The sequence below is a fragment of the Amblyomma mixtum genome, chromosome 3 (genome assembly GCF_055824585.1).
Source record: "Amblyomma mixtum isolate Tamu chromosome 3, ASM5582458v1, whole genome shotgun sequence".
In the NCBI taxonomy this organism is placed as follows: Eukaryota; Metazoa; Arthropoda; class Arachnida; order Ixodida; family Ixodidae; genus Amblyomma; species Amblyomma mixtum.
The window spans coordinates 315,414,604-315,429,101 of NC_143014.1; the positions used below are offsets into that span (position 1 = coordinate 315,414,604).

Sequence of the window (14,498 nt, forward strand, 5' to 3'; positions counted from 1 at the left end):
TGGCTCTGCGTTTGTTAAATGACAGAATTTCGACCTTGCTTTTGGTCATTTCAAACAAATAATGACCTAAGCAGTCACATAGTTGCAGTTTATCCAGTCAGACGCACGATAGGTTTTGTGGCAGTATCCATATGGCATCATAGGTCTGTCTGTTGTGACGTCATCATTTACGTCTACTCGCTATTAGCAAAATGGTTTTTTGTACCAGATTTTTTGTAAGTTTTCTTTGAAATAAGTGAAACTGGTCACCTTTCCTTAAGACCATTCATACTTATTACACAATTCAGCGAATATTACCTCATTGTTTATCTCCAAGTACATACATGGATGCATGGGCTCACAAAGTTTGTACAGCAGCAGTGTAGGGTGCTTGTGAGAGCGTTTCAAGTGACTTGCGTCTCCAAACTCAACAACATTATAGCTACATGACATAACATATACGCTGCAGCTTCCATCAGTTGCAGTCAAAGACAGAATCCTTTCTGCCCTAAGGTAGACATCTCCCAGTTTCAGGGCTGTCGAATCCCGCTTTGACGGAGCCAGATACTGCATGCTGTGGATGGTATGACCAGAAATTCTCACTCTATCATGCTCGACAATCTGGTCAAAAGCATCAGGGGTCAGCCTTCTCACAAGCTCACAAAGATGCTCAGGTACCCCTTTAGGTTTTCCAAGGGTTTGCAAAGCACCTGGTTTTTCTTGGTTTTTTGTCGGATGCAGCTGAACTTCTTGCGAGGCCATGCTCCTCAGCTCAAAAAATGTGCTTCTGAGTAAAACACGAGAAAAAATCTGGAAAGCCACTCCATTCGATGATGATATAAGCTTCAGAAGATGGCCCATGCTAGACTCATATGGAAAGCATGACAGTGCCTATAATGACCCATGAAGCAGCACACCTTTTGGTAGATGCAGCAGTGTATGAACATTTGATGTCATCTGTGCTCCGCCATACAGGTAATCGGTCATCACGACGAACTCCGTAAGCCTCAAAGTGCTCATATTGATGTCATCAGCGGTCACACAGGTTTTGCACAACATGTATAGTGCTGAACTAAAAAGTTCAAAATGTTTATAGTATTCGTCAGGCAAGACATCCTTCAAACAAGGCAGGCAGTAGTAGAAGACCCAACACTGCCACTCAGCTGCCTTCCAATATTTGTGGAGTTTCAGGGCACGTGGTGGCCTATTGAAGCACTGTGGCGGCTTAAGACCACAGAGTCGTTCACTGACTATGGACTGCCGCGTGGGATCACCAATGTAGTATGGCTCACCAATGCCTGAAAGCCACAGCTCAGTAAACTGGCGGGCAACGCCAAGCATGGCACAGTGCATATAGTCTGGACTAAAGCTCCACACTATATCAAATCCTGGTACATTAACAAGTGGTGAGGGACCTTTCACACCACGAACTGTGCGCTGGGCTGTTGCAGCTTCCTTCATGTCCTTCAGCATACCCAGCTCATTGCAGTCCTCGACGACACCTGCACTGACCGGGTATTTTACGCACCCTGCAAAATAAATAACGCCACTAGTTAGCCTCTTAAAAATATCACAATTAAATTTTAGTTTACCATTAATGCAAACTCCTGGGTGAAGGCACCGTGAGCAGCCATAGTAACCATTGAACTGCAGGACATTCTCCATTGCAGCCCTTGCAGGGGCGTCTGCCACGCAGCTAATGCAGTACACTTAGAAGAGATGGTGAGTCAACAGTGCATCAAATATGGAAAAGAATGAAAACACAGGAAAACATTTATCTAGAAGCATCTAGCTGCCACTGTCGTCCTTTACAAGACAAGACAAGACAGGACAAGAAGTGAAGGACAAGAGCAGTTGATTTGCTCTGGTTGCTGACCAGAATTGAGCCAAAAGTGATGCACGTAAATGAGTAGCTATGGAAAGGAAAATGATAGGTGTAACTTTAAGAGATTGGAAGCCGGCGGAGTGGGTGAGAGAACAAACGCGGGTTAATGACATCCTATTCGAAATCAGGAGGAAGAAGTGGGCTTGGGCAGGGCATGTGATGCAAAGGCAAGATAACCGGTGGTCCTTAAGGGTAACGGAGTGGATTCTAAGAGCAGGCAAACGTAGCAGGGGGCGGCAGGAGGTCAGGTGGGCGGGTGAGATAAAAGAAGTTTGCGGGGAGGGGGGGGGCACAAATGGCAAAGGACAGGTTTAATTGGAGAGACATGGGAGAGGCCTTTGCCCTGCAGTGGGCGCAGTCGGGCTGCTTCTGCTGCTGCTGCTACTGTTGATGATGATGATGATGAAATCAGCACTACAGGAAGTGCATTTAACATTTTTGAGAATATTGGAGGGGGGCAGCAAAACACAGACCGTAGGGCTACACAGGCTGCTATTGCCTAGCATACATTGCCACAGCTGTTGTCACATTTGGACCACAGGAGGGAATAAGGGTCAGAGAAGGATAACACCAAAGGAAATAATGGGCAGAGAGTGATAATGTGACCACTGCTGAGCAGTTCCGGAGCGTTGCGATTGCTGGCTGTGCATTCTAATGTCTGTCATCCGCACTGAGAATTCAGTGTAACTATGGATCCTAGTTTTGCCTTGACTGTTTGGTGGTTATCATAAACAGAGTGAGTCTGCAGGGACTGCGTCCACACTGGGTGTTAAATCTTCCATTACTGTGCAGGAAAGAGGCCAACATTCTCAGGCAGCTGAAGAGGCTGGGGGCATCCCTCGATTACTCACTCTACACGTTTACAATTGATGAGGTGAGCCACTTCTATCTTTCTGCATTGCTGATGTTTTTGGTGTGGTATTCATTTGTTTATGAAGGTAGGTATTTAGTATTCCAGGCATATATTTTGCTGTCCTACGATTTATCGCAAAGAGAGTGTTTGCTAGAACCAAGTAAGTATCCAACCAGTTTTTCGAGCTTCAATAATTCGGACTTTGCTGAGGAACTGTCGTGCGCCTCATAGGAACATGTACATTTTCACGGCTGGTATTTCAGACTTTATCGAGTCCAAAAGTTCAATTTTTCTGACTAAAATAGGTGCCAACAATACTGTGTAGATCGTTATTCAACCAAAAGTTCGTTATTTTTGCCTAACATAGATGAGAGCGAGCATCACTGTCACAGCTGTGTTGTACTAGAACTGGGAAGTGTGTCGCCCATGGGCGGAGAGCGGGCCACTTCACCGATGGAAACTCAGGGTGGTATGAGAGGGCGCTGCGTGCAAGAGGAGTGGTGTGAGCTCGGAGCAGACAGCTTGGCGGGCCGCCTCCGTCGCCACAATTAGCGTGCAATATGTCATCACAGTGCAATATCTGGCGCGGTTACGAAGGCACTAGTTTGAAAATTGTGCTGCTTAGGTACCATAAGCTTCACCTAATATATCGCACTGTGGCGGTTTGCGCCTAATGATCGTAGCTCTCTAGAAGTGTGGCTGGTGATAGCAAAAGAAAAAGTGTGTGCAGGAAGACAGCTATGACCAGCGTAGTAATATTGAATGCGGTTAAACTGCCGTGAAATAGCAGCAATTTTCTGAATGTATTGGGGGAATTTGACTTCTTGCACGTTTATGTAAACGCCATTATTATGATTCCTAGTTAGGTTATCGAATGTGCAGTTTTAAATGGGCTTTGCAGGTAGGGTAGCCTGCGCGGAAATGTGTCTGCGTAATTCGTACACTTTGCATACTGACAGAGCTGTGGAGAAAGCACTTGGAGAAAGGAAGTAAACCAAGGGTGTTGGACGCCTTGTTTCACATTACTCAGGCCTTTAGGAGAGAGGGAGCTGCACTTCAGCCCACGTAAAGCTGTGCCTCTCTCTCTGGGTTTTCTAGTTGGTGCTAGAACCTTCCATTATTGGTCGCTGCGTTGCCAAAGCCAAAGGGCAGGGAGAGGGGGGATCTGTGTGGTGGGGCGTGGCTGCGTCTGTCTTCAAGTGCATTTGAGAAAGATCTATTTAGTCGCTTTCTTTGGCTCGCACGCTGAAAACGGTTAGCTGTAATCACGGTGGCCTTCCAGGAGCCAACGCAGGAAACAGCATGGAAGGGAGATGACACAAAAGACACTGACAGGCACTGAGGAGGACAACACACTCTACAATACAACATCCCTACTACATGCAATTAACTACCATGGCGTCTGCTGTAAAAGGTGTTCCATATGAGATAACGGCGGTTGGTTAATGAGTGAAACTGTGCAGATAAGTTCTGCTTGTTGAAAAACATCATTGCTGTACGAAAAGCGAGAAAAATTCTGGGATGTAAGTAATCTTGTGATAAATCGTATATTGTCACGGTGTTAAGCGGCCGAGGGTCAACAGCGGCATAGTCGTGGACATGTGCTTCCACGGCATTTCTGTCAAACCCCCTTCTTTCTCTTCTTGATGGGCGCTTTTGTCTGCATGAGCGCTGGCGTCATTAGCCCCAACTGGGCGGAAAGCTGAGCTAGTTGGTAAACATTCATTATGAAAAATCCAGGCGCTGTGTCCCTTCTGTGTCGTGGTTTGTTAGCGCGTGGATTTTTCATAATAAGTGCCGTGTCCCCTCTGTGTCGTCGTTTGTTAGCACCTGGATTTGTCATTATCCCCCCCCCCCCTGCTCCGAAAGCACCGACCCGATGCTGAAACGAAAGCAAGGGGTATCGAGGAAAGTTAGGGTGTCCTTGCGTAGTAGGGCTTCAGGCGAACAACGTGGACCACCTCGGAGCGGGAGTGGCGTCGAGATTGTTGAGTTTCGTGAGGGACGACTTCATCATTCAGGGCTCCAAGGCGTCGCACAATTCGGTGGGGACCGAAATAGCGGCGCAAGAGATTTTCACTCGGTCTTCGTCGTCGTACTGGGGACCAAACCCAGACAAGATCACCTGGGGGGGGGGGGGGGGGGGGGTATTCAACATGCCACCTCCGTATGTTGTAGCGTTGCACGTCCTGGCCCTGTTGGTCCTGAATGCGAAGCTGTGTCAGTTGGCTGGCAGCTCTGGTGTGTTGCAAGAAGGATGCAACGTTGTCACTGCATTGGGGGTTCTCGACATGAGGCAGCATAGCATCGAGTGTTGTCGTGACCTGATGTCCATAAACGAGGCTAAACGGCGTCATGTTGGTGGTTTTCTTGTACGGCTGTATTGTACGCGAACGTGACGTAGGGCAGGACGTTGTCCCAGGTTTTATGTTCCATGTCCACGTACATGAAAGCATGTTTGCAAGCGTCTTGTTTAGGCGTTTCGTCAATCCGTTAGTTTGGGGATGATAACAAGTCATTCTACAGTGACTGGTGTGACTGAAAACTAGAATATGGTGCAGTAGCTGAGAGGAAAAGGCAGCCCCTCTGTCAGTAATCAAAACTGTGGAGCACCATGACATAAGACGATATGATAAACAGAGAACTGGGCTACTTTGAGGGTGGTGCTACTCGGAAGGGATTCTGTCTCTGCATAACTCGTGAGATAATGAGTGGCTACGATTATCCACCTTTTGCCGGAGCCTGGTGTAGGGAAGGGTCCGAGCAAGTCCATGCCGACTTGTTAAAACGCTTGCGAAGGCGGCTCAATGGGCTTGAGGAATCCGGCTGGCTTCACGGGCCGAACCTTATGGTGCTGGCAATCCCGGCAAGTGCGGACGTAATGTGGAACTTCAGGTCCCAGGCGAGGCCCGTAGTACTTGTCCTGAATTCTGGCTTGTGTTTTAGTAACACCAAGATGGCCGGCAGGCGTGAAGAATTTCGTTGCATAGGGTCACAGGGACAACCAGCAGCAAGTATTGCCTAGTGTTAGCAGCGAAATTCTTCATGAAGGGAACACTGTTACATATCCAGAGAGACGACAAAGCACGCCTGACGGCTTTAGGAACTCTCCTGCTGGCACCTTCAAGATAACAAATGACGTCGCAGAGAGCGTGGTTGGTGCGTTGATGCTCGGCGAAATCGTTTGTATGTATTCCATTCAGGAGCAGTTCATCGTCGTCAGCAGTGTCGTCAGCAGCGTCATCTGGAGCTGGTTGCTCGGAAGCACTAGATAAGCAGTCTGCGTCTGCATGTGTGCAACCGTATTTATAAATGACAGTGATATCGAACTCTTCAAGTCGAATGCTCCATCGTGCGTAGCGGCCTGAGGGATCCATTCTGTGTCATCCTAGACACTGTGGAGAATTCGGTTGGAGAGGTTGAGTTCGTGTAACGGCGGAGGCAGGTGCATTGTAACGTGGGTTCGGCTTGGACGGAATGAAACAACGTGTGATGGCAGCGTAGCTGAGATTGGGGTGCTGTGGCTGGCTGCACAGGACCTGAGAGACGTAGTGGTACACTCGTACCTAAAGCTTGTTGCACCTCCTCGCGCACAAGGTCAGCAAGTGTGGAAACCTGAGGCCGTACGTTAGCCGCAAAGAGCTTCGCCGGTTGTTCCTGCGCGATGGATCAAATAATCTCACGTAGAGATTCTGCTGAATTCATCGTCGCCCCCTCCACAGTGGCCGTGAGCATCGATGCTGTTCTGTAGTCGTAATGCCGGGCCATCATGACAAGAGACTTTTTGATTGAGCTCGCCTCCTTCAAGAAGTCAGCTACAGTCACTGGAGGACTTCGAGCCAGGCCGGCGAACAGCTGCTGCTTGACCCCTTTCATCAGGAAGCTGACCTTCCTCTCCTCCGACATGCTTGGGTCCGCACATTGGAAGAGTCTCTTCATTTCCTCGACATGCACCATCACACTCTCGTTGTGGCATTGATTTCAGGCTTGCAAAAGCATGTCAGCCTTCTCCTTGCGTAATGTGCTGTCCTTGAACACTTGGAGGAACTCGGTTTTGAACGTGTCCCACGTTCGAAGGCCAGATTAATTGTTGATAAACCAGGTCCTTGCGTAGTCTTTGAGGGCGAAATAAACATGACGCATCTTGCAGTCAGCGCCCCAACCATTGTAGATGGCCACCCGGTCGTACTGGTCCAGCCAGTCTTCGGCATCCTCGTGGGGCTTGCCAGGGAAATGGGGTGGCTCCCACTGGTGGTGGAGGAGGGCAAGCTCGACTGTAGCTGGAAGATTCATTCTGGTAGCACTGGCCCTTCGTGGTGGATTAGAAGCAGGGAGTGGTCCAAATTCAGGAGGTAGGCCTTGCAATCAGCGACTTCCCTGGTGGTCTGGCGTGTCTACCTTAGGTATTTGGCCTGGGCTTGAATTAAAAATTGACAGAAATTTGGGTGGAGGATTTATTATGTGGGAAAAACGCCTGAAGAGATTTTTTTTTGGCAGAGTCGAAATTTTATATGTATCCACCCATCCATACATCATCAACAAAAGCACGCGGTCAGACGTGTTCGTGTTGCTGGTGTTCAGCATCATTCTCTTCGAAAGGTGTTTGTTGTATCACAGTGCAATCCGATGATTGATTTTGTGATAGCCGGTAGCACCGGGAAATCGCGGCAAGATAAAGCAAACGTGCTGAACACCGACCCACAAGGTCACGTGCGCGTTCTTTACGCGGGGCTGAAAAAAAAAACATGCAGGGTGGTGAGGGGTTAGGCACTTTTGCTCCTGATCTCGAGCTCATCAAATCGCTTGGGAGTCTGAAGGTCCTGCTTCCTTCATATTATTTCAGTGTGGAGGATGTTTTATAGCATTCTGGTTAATTCCGATGCTCGAGCACTTGCTGGCTTTCTAAGCTCTCCTTTCTACAGGAGCTCTTGACAAAATATAAACACGCCGTGATGTTATCGGCGCTCACGTCTTGGCGCACTGCCAAGGTCTGCACTGCAGACGGGGCAAAAACTAGCATTTTTTTAAAGTAAATTTTCACTGACAAAAGTGGGGGGAAGGGAGGGGGAGGGGGGGTCTTATGCGAGTGGGTTCATTACGCGGGTATATACGGTATTTGAAATCCTGTTTTATAGTTATTATTTGATCAGTATCGCATTTGAAACAGAAATATCCTAATGCTAATTTTTGAAGTTAAACTAATGTTTGCAATGCAATGGTATGAGTGAGGGCAAAACTACTATGGTTGGTTTATGGTTGGTTTATGGGGTTTAACGTCCCAGAGCGACTAAGGCTATGAGAGGCGCCGTAGTGGAGGGCTCCGGAAATTTCGACCACCTGGGGTTCTTTAACGTGCACTGACATCGCACAGTACACGGGCCTCTAGAATTTCTCCTCCAAAGAAATTTCAGCCGCCGCGGCCGGGATCGAACCCGCGTCTTTCGGGCCAGCAGCCGAGCACCATAGCCACTAAGCCACCAAGGCGGCTTGGCAAAACTACTATAAAATTATAAATGAATTGGAATGGGAAGCACTGTTCTAGCATCCGAGAAAACTACATGTGAAGTTATTGTTCCCAGAACTCCATAACACGAGTGGAATTAATAACAATATTTACTTAGAACCACTGCGTTGCATATCCAAGCGAACTGATCATGACTTCGAAATTCGAGAATGCCAGACTAGGACGAACCTTTATGTTAATTCATTCTTTGTGTGAATCGTAGCAGAGTGGTACTGATTGTACAGTGATCAAGTGTGCTGTAGCAATGATTTCTTCTTTCCAAAGCTGTCAATCTTCCTGTTAACATGCCGTGGGTAAAGCGGGGTATATCTGAGTAAAGAATAAAGAATTTACTAAATATTAATGTTACGATGACTAGGAACTGGTGTGGTGTAGTGTTATCTTTATTGCCAGTAAACTGTCTCACAGCACTGAATGCATTTACCGTTCTCCTTTTTTTGACATACCGTGAATGAGCTTCACGTCAGAGGGCTACCAGCCAGGCGCTAAACACGGATCATGCTTCTTTCCATGAGCGGCCACCACTGTTGTGCACTACCATGCAAGCGCAGTCTCTTTTGTCGTGTCGTCTCTCTGCGTTTGTCTTCAGTTCACATTACACTATGGGACGACAGCAAAACAGTGTGACTGGGTAGAAAACAACGCACGAAACGAAGTACAGAAGCAAACGCCACGTGTCTTCTGCCCACGCCACAAGCAATGCGGCATCACTTCTCTTACAGCCAGCGCCCTCTATGCTTTTAATTGCTCTGGCGACCACCTCACCCCCATTGCTTCGTGCCGCGGACGGCACACTTCCCAGTTCTAGCTCGCTATAGTCGCAACCAACCTGTTCTCTGCTGCTGTGAAAAACGGCGTCTTGAATTTAAACGGAGTCAGCGGGTGCTGACCAGGGCTTGACTGTTTGTTCGTCATTGCCATTCGAGATAATGTTGCGCTCTCCATTCCCATTGAGTTGGCCTACACAGAAGCCACGATCGCGTTGAAAATGGACTCCGCTGATGCTTGTAATCATTGATGTAGCTTGCTTTGTTAGCTGTTGTTGCCACAGGGACAGGAACAGAGACAGAGTGACAACAACACAAGTGCTCAGTAACAACTGACAAAATTTATTAAAAGCACCAAAAATATATAGACAAAACCAATTGTTACATGCATAGTCATAACGCGGTTACAAAGGTTACAGGCAAGAACACACGTTAAATCACGATGAATCTACCTGTTATCATGGATAAGTGTTCTTTGAAGAGAATCAACCTCGGCGTCAGGCAGCAGCAAGGATGGCAAACTCACGCATACATCTGCCGACTTCCTTATGCGGAAGGCCTCCATAATCTCCCGGGAAGTCTTATCTTTATGATTCCAGAGAACGCGCGTTTTCTTGAACAACGGGGCACACTTGTGGCTTTTTACATGCTTAGTCAGGTGCGTCCCCGAACCCCTGTCAAGTGACCTGGCGTGCTCCTGGAGGCGTACATTTAGACAGCGTCCCGTCTGCCCCGTGTAGTGTCGACCGCATGTTAGGGGAATGGAATGCACCACACCGCAAGCACAGTCCACAAACGGGTTGGAGTGCTTCCCCCCACAAGCGTTCCTTCTTTCCCGCGGTGCGTCACACCTCTCAATGGCGGCACATATCCGCCCTACCTTATTCTTGGCTGAAAATACCAAGTCCACCTCATAACGGCGAGCCACCTTTTTAAGGCTGTGAGACACACCATGTATATAAGGGATGCAGGCGAGCATTTTCCTTCCCTCTGCGCTCTCTTCATGCGACCTAGTTCCCTATATAGTTTGTTTCTGTACCGTAAGGATCCGGTGCGACACTGAAGCCAGCACAGAGGCCGGGAACCCCGCGTTTTTTAGTATGGCCACCTGATCAGCGAACGCTTTGTCCATCCGATGGAAACAGGACTTTGTGAAAGCCGAATTTAATGCATTCAACGCAATGCCATTCTTAATCAACTTCGAATGGCCGGAAGAAAAATTCAACAAGGGTTTCTTTGACCTTGGTGAAAACGACCAGCACACATGGTTGCCCTCGAAAAACAAGGAAAGGTCCAAAAACAATGCGTCCATTTTCGGGAGCTTCACAAGTAAAATTCAGGCCACGTCCTCTTTCTTTGAACACCTTCAAAACATCGACCATTGGCCGGGTGGTATCGCGACAGTTCACAAAAACTATAAAATCGTCAACATAACGGAAAACTTTTGTCACCATTCCTTCCAAATCAAGCTCCAGGCACCTATCAACCGCGCACAGAAAAATATCGCTCAGAACCGGAGCAACTCTTGACCCGATACAGATACCAGATTTTTGAATGTACACGTCATTGTTCCAGCCAATGAAAGTCGAGTTCAAATAAACAGCCAGAAGCTCAAGAAAACTATCGACTCGCTTCCGCATGTGCAACTTTTGAAACGTGTAAGGATTGTATAACGCAACAGAACGATGAAGTTGCCTTTATTTCCAGGTGCGGGATTTCGGTCGATAGTTTCCTTGAGCTTCTGGCTGTTTGTTTGAACTCGACTTTCATTGGCTGGAACAATGACGTGTACATTAAAAAATCTGGTATCTGTATCGGGTCAAGAGTTGCTCCGGTTCTGAGCGATATTTTGGAATGGTGACAAAAGTTTTCCGTTATGTTGACGATTTTATAGTTTTTGTGGACTGTCGCGACACCACCCGGCCAATGGTCGATGTTTTGAAGGTGTTCAAAGAAAGAGGACGTGGCCTGAATTTTACTTGTGAAGCTCCCGAAAATGGACGCATTCAGTTTTTGGACCTTTCCTTGTTTTTCGAGGGCAATCATGTGTGCTGGTCGTTTTCACCAAGGTCAAAGAAACCCTTGTTGAATTTTTCTTCCGGCCATTCGAAGTTGATTAAGAATTGCATGGCTTTGAATGCATTAAATTCGGCTTTCACAAAGTCCTGTTTCCATCAGGTGGAGAAAGCGTTCGCTGATCAGGTGGCCATACTAAAAAACGCGTGGTTCCCGGCCTCTGTGCTGGCTTCAGTATCGCACCGGATCCTTACGGTACAGAAACAAACTTTATAGGGAACTAGGTCGCATAAAGAGAGCGCAGAGGGAAGGAAAAAGCTCGCCTGCATCCTTTATATACATGGTGTGTGTCACAGCCTTAAAAAGGTGGCTCGCCGTTTTGAGGTGGACTTGGTATTTTCAGCCAAGAATAAGGTAGGGCGGATATGTGCCGCCATTGAGAGGTGTGACGCACCGCGGGAAAGAAGGAACGCTTGTGGGGTGAAGCACTCCAACCCGTTTGTGGACTGTGCTTGCGGTGTGGTGTATTCCATTCCCCTAACATGCGGTCGACACTACACGGGGCAGACGGGACGCTGTCTAAATGTACGCCTCCAGGAGCACGCCAGGTCACTTGACGGGGGTTCGGGGACGCACCTGACTAAGCATGTAAAAAGCTACAAGTGTGCCCCGTTGTTCAAGAAAACGCGCGTTCTCTGGAAGCATAAAGATAAGACTTCCCGGGAGATTATGGAGGCCTTCCGCATAAGGAAGTCGGCAGATGTATGCGTGAGTTTGCCATCCTGGTGCTGCTTGACGCCGAGGTTGATTATCTTCAAAGAACACTAAACCATGATAACAGGTAGATTCGTCGTGATTTAACGTGTGTTCTTGCCTGTAACCTTTGTAACCGTGTTATGACTGTGCATGTAACATTGGTTTTGTCTATATATTTTTTGTGCTTTTAATCAATTTTGTCAGTTGTTAGTGAGCACTTGTGTTGTTGTCACTCTGTCTCTGTTCCTGTCCCTGTGGTGCCACACCAGTATGAATTCGTACCAACTCGCCCAATTTTCAACCCTTTTGAGCTTTTGTTGTTTGGATTACTCGTCTAAAGCTGAAACAGGTATGTAGCAGCATCAAGAGCACTCTGGATTCGAAGCCGCAGTCGTACACTAAACAACGACATGTGTGTAATTAATTAATTGGAGCTTTCGCTGATTTTTTTGCGCGTCTTTGGCTCAGTTTTCCAGGGCCCTCTGTGTCATGTTTCATGCGAATGATTGCGGAGATCACCCCGAGAACATGAACCAAATAGGTTCATAGTCGAAATTCATATTTAAAATTTCGAATATTCGCACACCCTTAGTTTTTCGCTTTTTACATGGAGACCATGAAGAGGGCATGTCACATGAACAAAGAATGAAAAAAAAACACCACTGGCTAGGAACATCATTTTGGCTTTTGTGCACTTAGAGATTACTGCAAGGCCTGCTCGCTTTGGGAAACGATCTCATGGGACAGAGAAGTGGCATGCCCATGGGTTATGAATGGTGCCTGTCTTCCCGTTCAGACACAGTACACCGAAAATATTTTTATGGTGAGTGATAAAAAGAGTGTTTAACATCACAGCTCCAGCTGAAAAAAACTGTGGGAAGAGACAGTGCTGTCCATGTCTCCTCACTTGTGGTTCAGTTTGGTTGCATCTTTCTCAAAGTCTGATCATCCTGTTGCGCAAGGTTTTACAGAGGCATTCAGTTGAAATGTCATTCACATCGGCAGCGCACTGAAAAGATGTTCGATACTTGCAGATGCCTTTGAAACATGGGCTTACATATCCTCCTTGTGTAAACAAAACTGTGCTAGCAGATATTGCTCTGGGTTAGCAAATTTTAGGGCGGACTGCATGAAGTAGCTTTTTTTCATTATTGTGGCCAATGCAGCTGCACTACATGGCAGCTCAGGGGACCACATGCAGTCTCACTGGCGTTTGGCTTTGCTGTCTTCTCACTCGCATAGTGGCAGCTATCCTCCATGCAGACAGCCTTCATCAGCAGCACCACCTTTGTACTTTATGTTTGAAAGATAGCTACGGTGACGAACACGCAAAATGAGTTTTAACAGGTGATCACCCAGAAGCACTGTGATGAAAACACCAGTGGTGATGGACATTTAAAAACTTGTACGCTGAACATGAAAAGATAGACATCGTTGATTCAAAGTCATTGGGACTGCGATAAATATTTGAATTAATTGGGTTTTTGAATTAACCAAACATAATAAAAAAGATGGGACTGAGCTGAAATACTCTTGTGTTGTGGGAACGCGCTACCCTTTACTGGGTGAACTTTGTTATTGCTGCATAATGCCTCATGAAAGCCTACCTCCCCCCCCCCCCTATTTGTAGCCCTTGCTGGCAAAAGAAAAAAAAAAGTTTACTCCGAATATAAGTCTATGCATTCAACCCCTCCTCCTCTCGCTTTGGGCCCCTGCTGCAGCCTGTTTTGTCGCGGCACGCATGCAGCTCAATTCAATAAACACGTAATGATGCGATCACAGGGACAGCAGTTTGAAGCCAGTTGAGGTCAAAAGCAAGCAAACAGTGCTCCACCCTGCCTTCCAGACTCGTGTGGCCCTGTTGTCTAGCGGCAAAAATAAAACTGCAAACGGTCCTGTAGTTACAATTTTAGGCACGACACATGCCTTGGAGATTATCGGAGTTTACTCTTGCGATACTTACCTCTGGTTCGAGGAAGCAACTGTCAGCGTGAACAAGTCATGTAAAGCGCACGTAATTCCGGTTTTCTTTAGCAGAACAATTTACATACGAATTTACGTTTTTTTTATGCCTGAAGCCCCATGCATCGTTGTGAGAAATGGCGCCGGTCTGGGGCACTTACTACCTGCCGTTCGTCCAGAACTGCCTTGGACACTACAGATAGGTCAGCTACACTTATAGGTCAACGCCCCCCCCCCCCCCCCCCCAGTTTCGAATGGTTTTTCTGAAGAAAGGTCGACGGCACTTAGGAGATGCCGGTAACCTAATCCACTAACCACTGCACACCACTGAAAGCAGTGTTGCACGCAGGCTACCTTTCGCAGGACAAGCACTGGCGTGCTTGTGCTGGGATTACTGGGGCTGGGGTGCTTCACATACCAAGCATTGGCATTTGATCGGCATTGCTTTGCTGGGCCACCTTGCAGCTTGTGGGGGTCGTTGCTTCACCGGTTTGGGGCCAAAGTGGGATTGGACTTTCCCGCATAGCATCCCAGATCTTTGAATTCACTGGGCTTGTGTGGGCCACCGCCTCGAATTAGCCAGTCTAATTTGCATGAGAAGGTACAGCACTGCAGAAGTTCTTTAAATTATCGAGGATTTCGAATTAACATTCTTGGAATTGCCAAGGTTTTACTGTCGTTCATTTGCCTGGACCTTGCTTTAGTGACAATTCTCGATGCTACCATCTCAAGTGCTGTCTGCTAAAGAGTCAGCAC

General features: G+C 47.4%; 1 pseudogene; it reads right to left on the minus strand.

Moving 5' to 3' along the window:
- Positions 1–255: 255 nt before the first annotated feature.
- On the minus strand, positions 256–6,623 carry LOC149355676 (uncharacterized; annotated as a pseudogene).
- Positions 6,624–14,498: the final 7,875 nt, after the last annotated feature.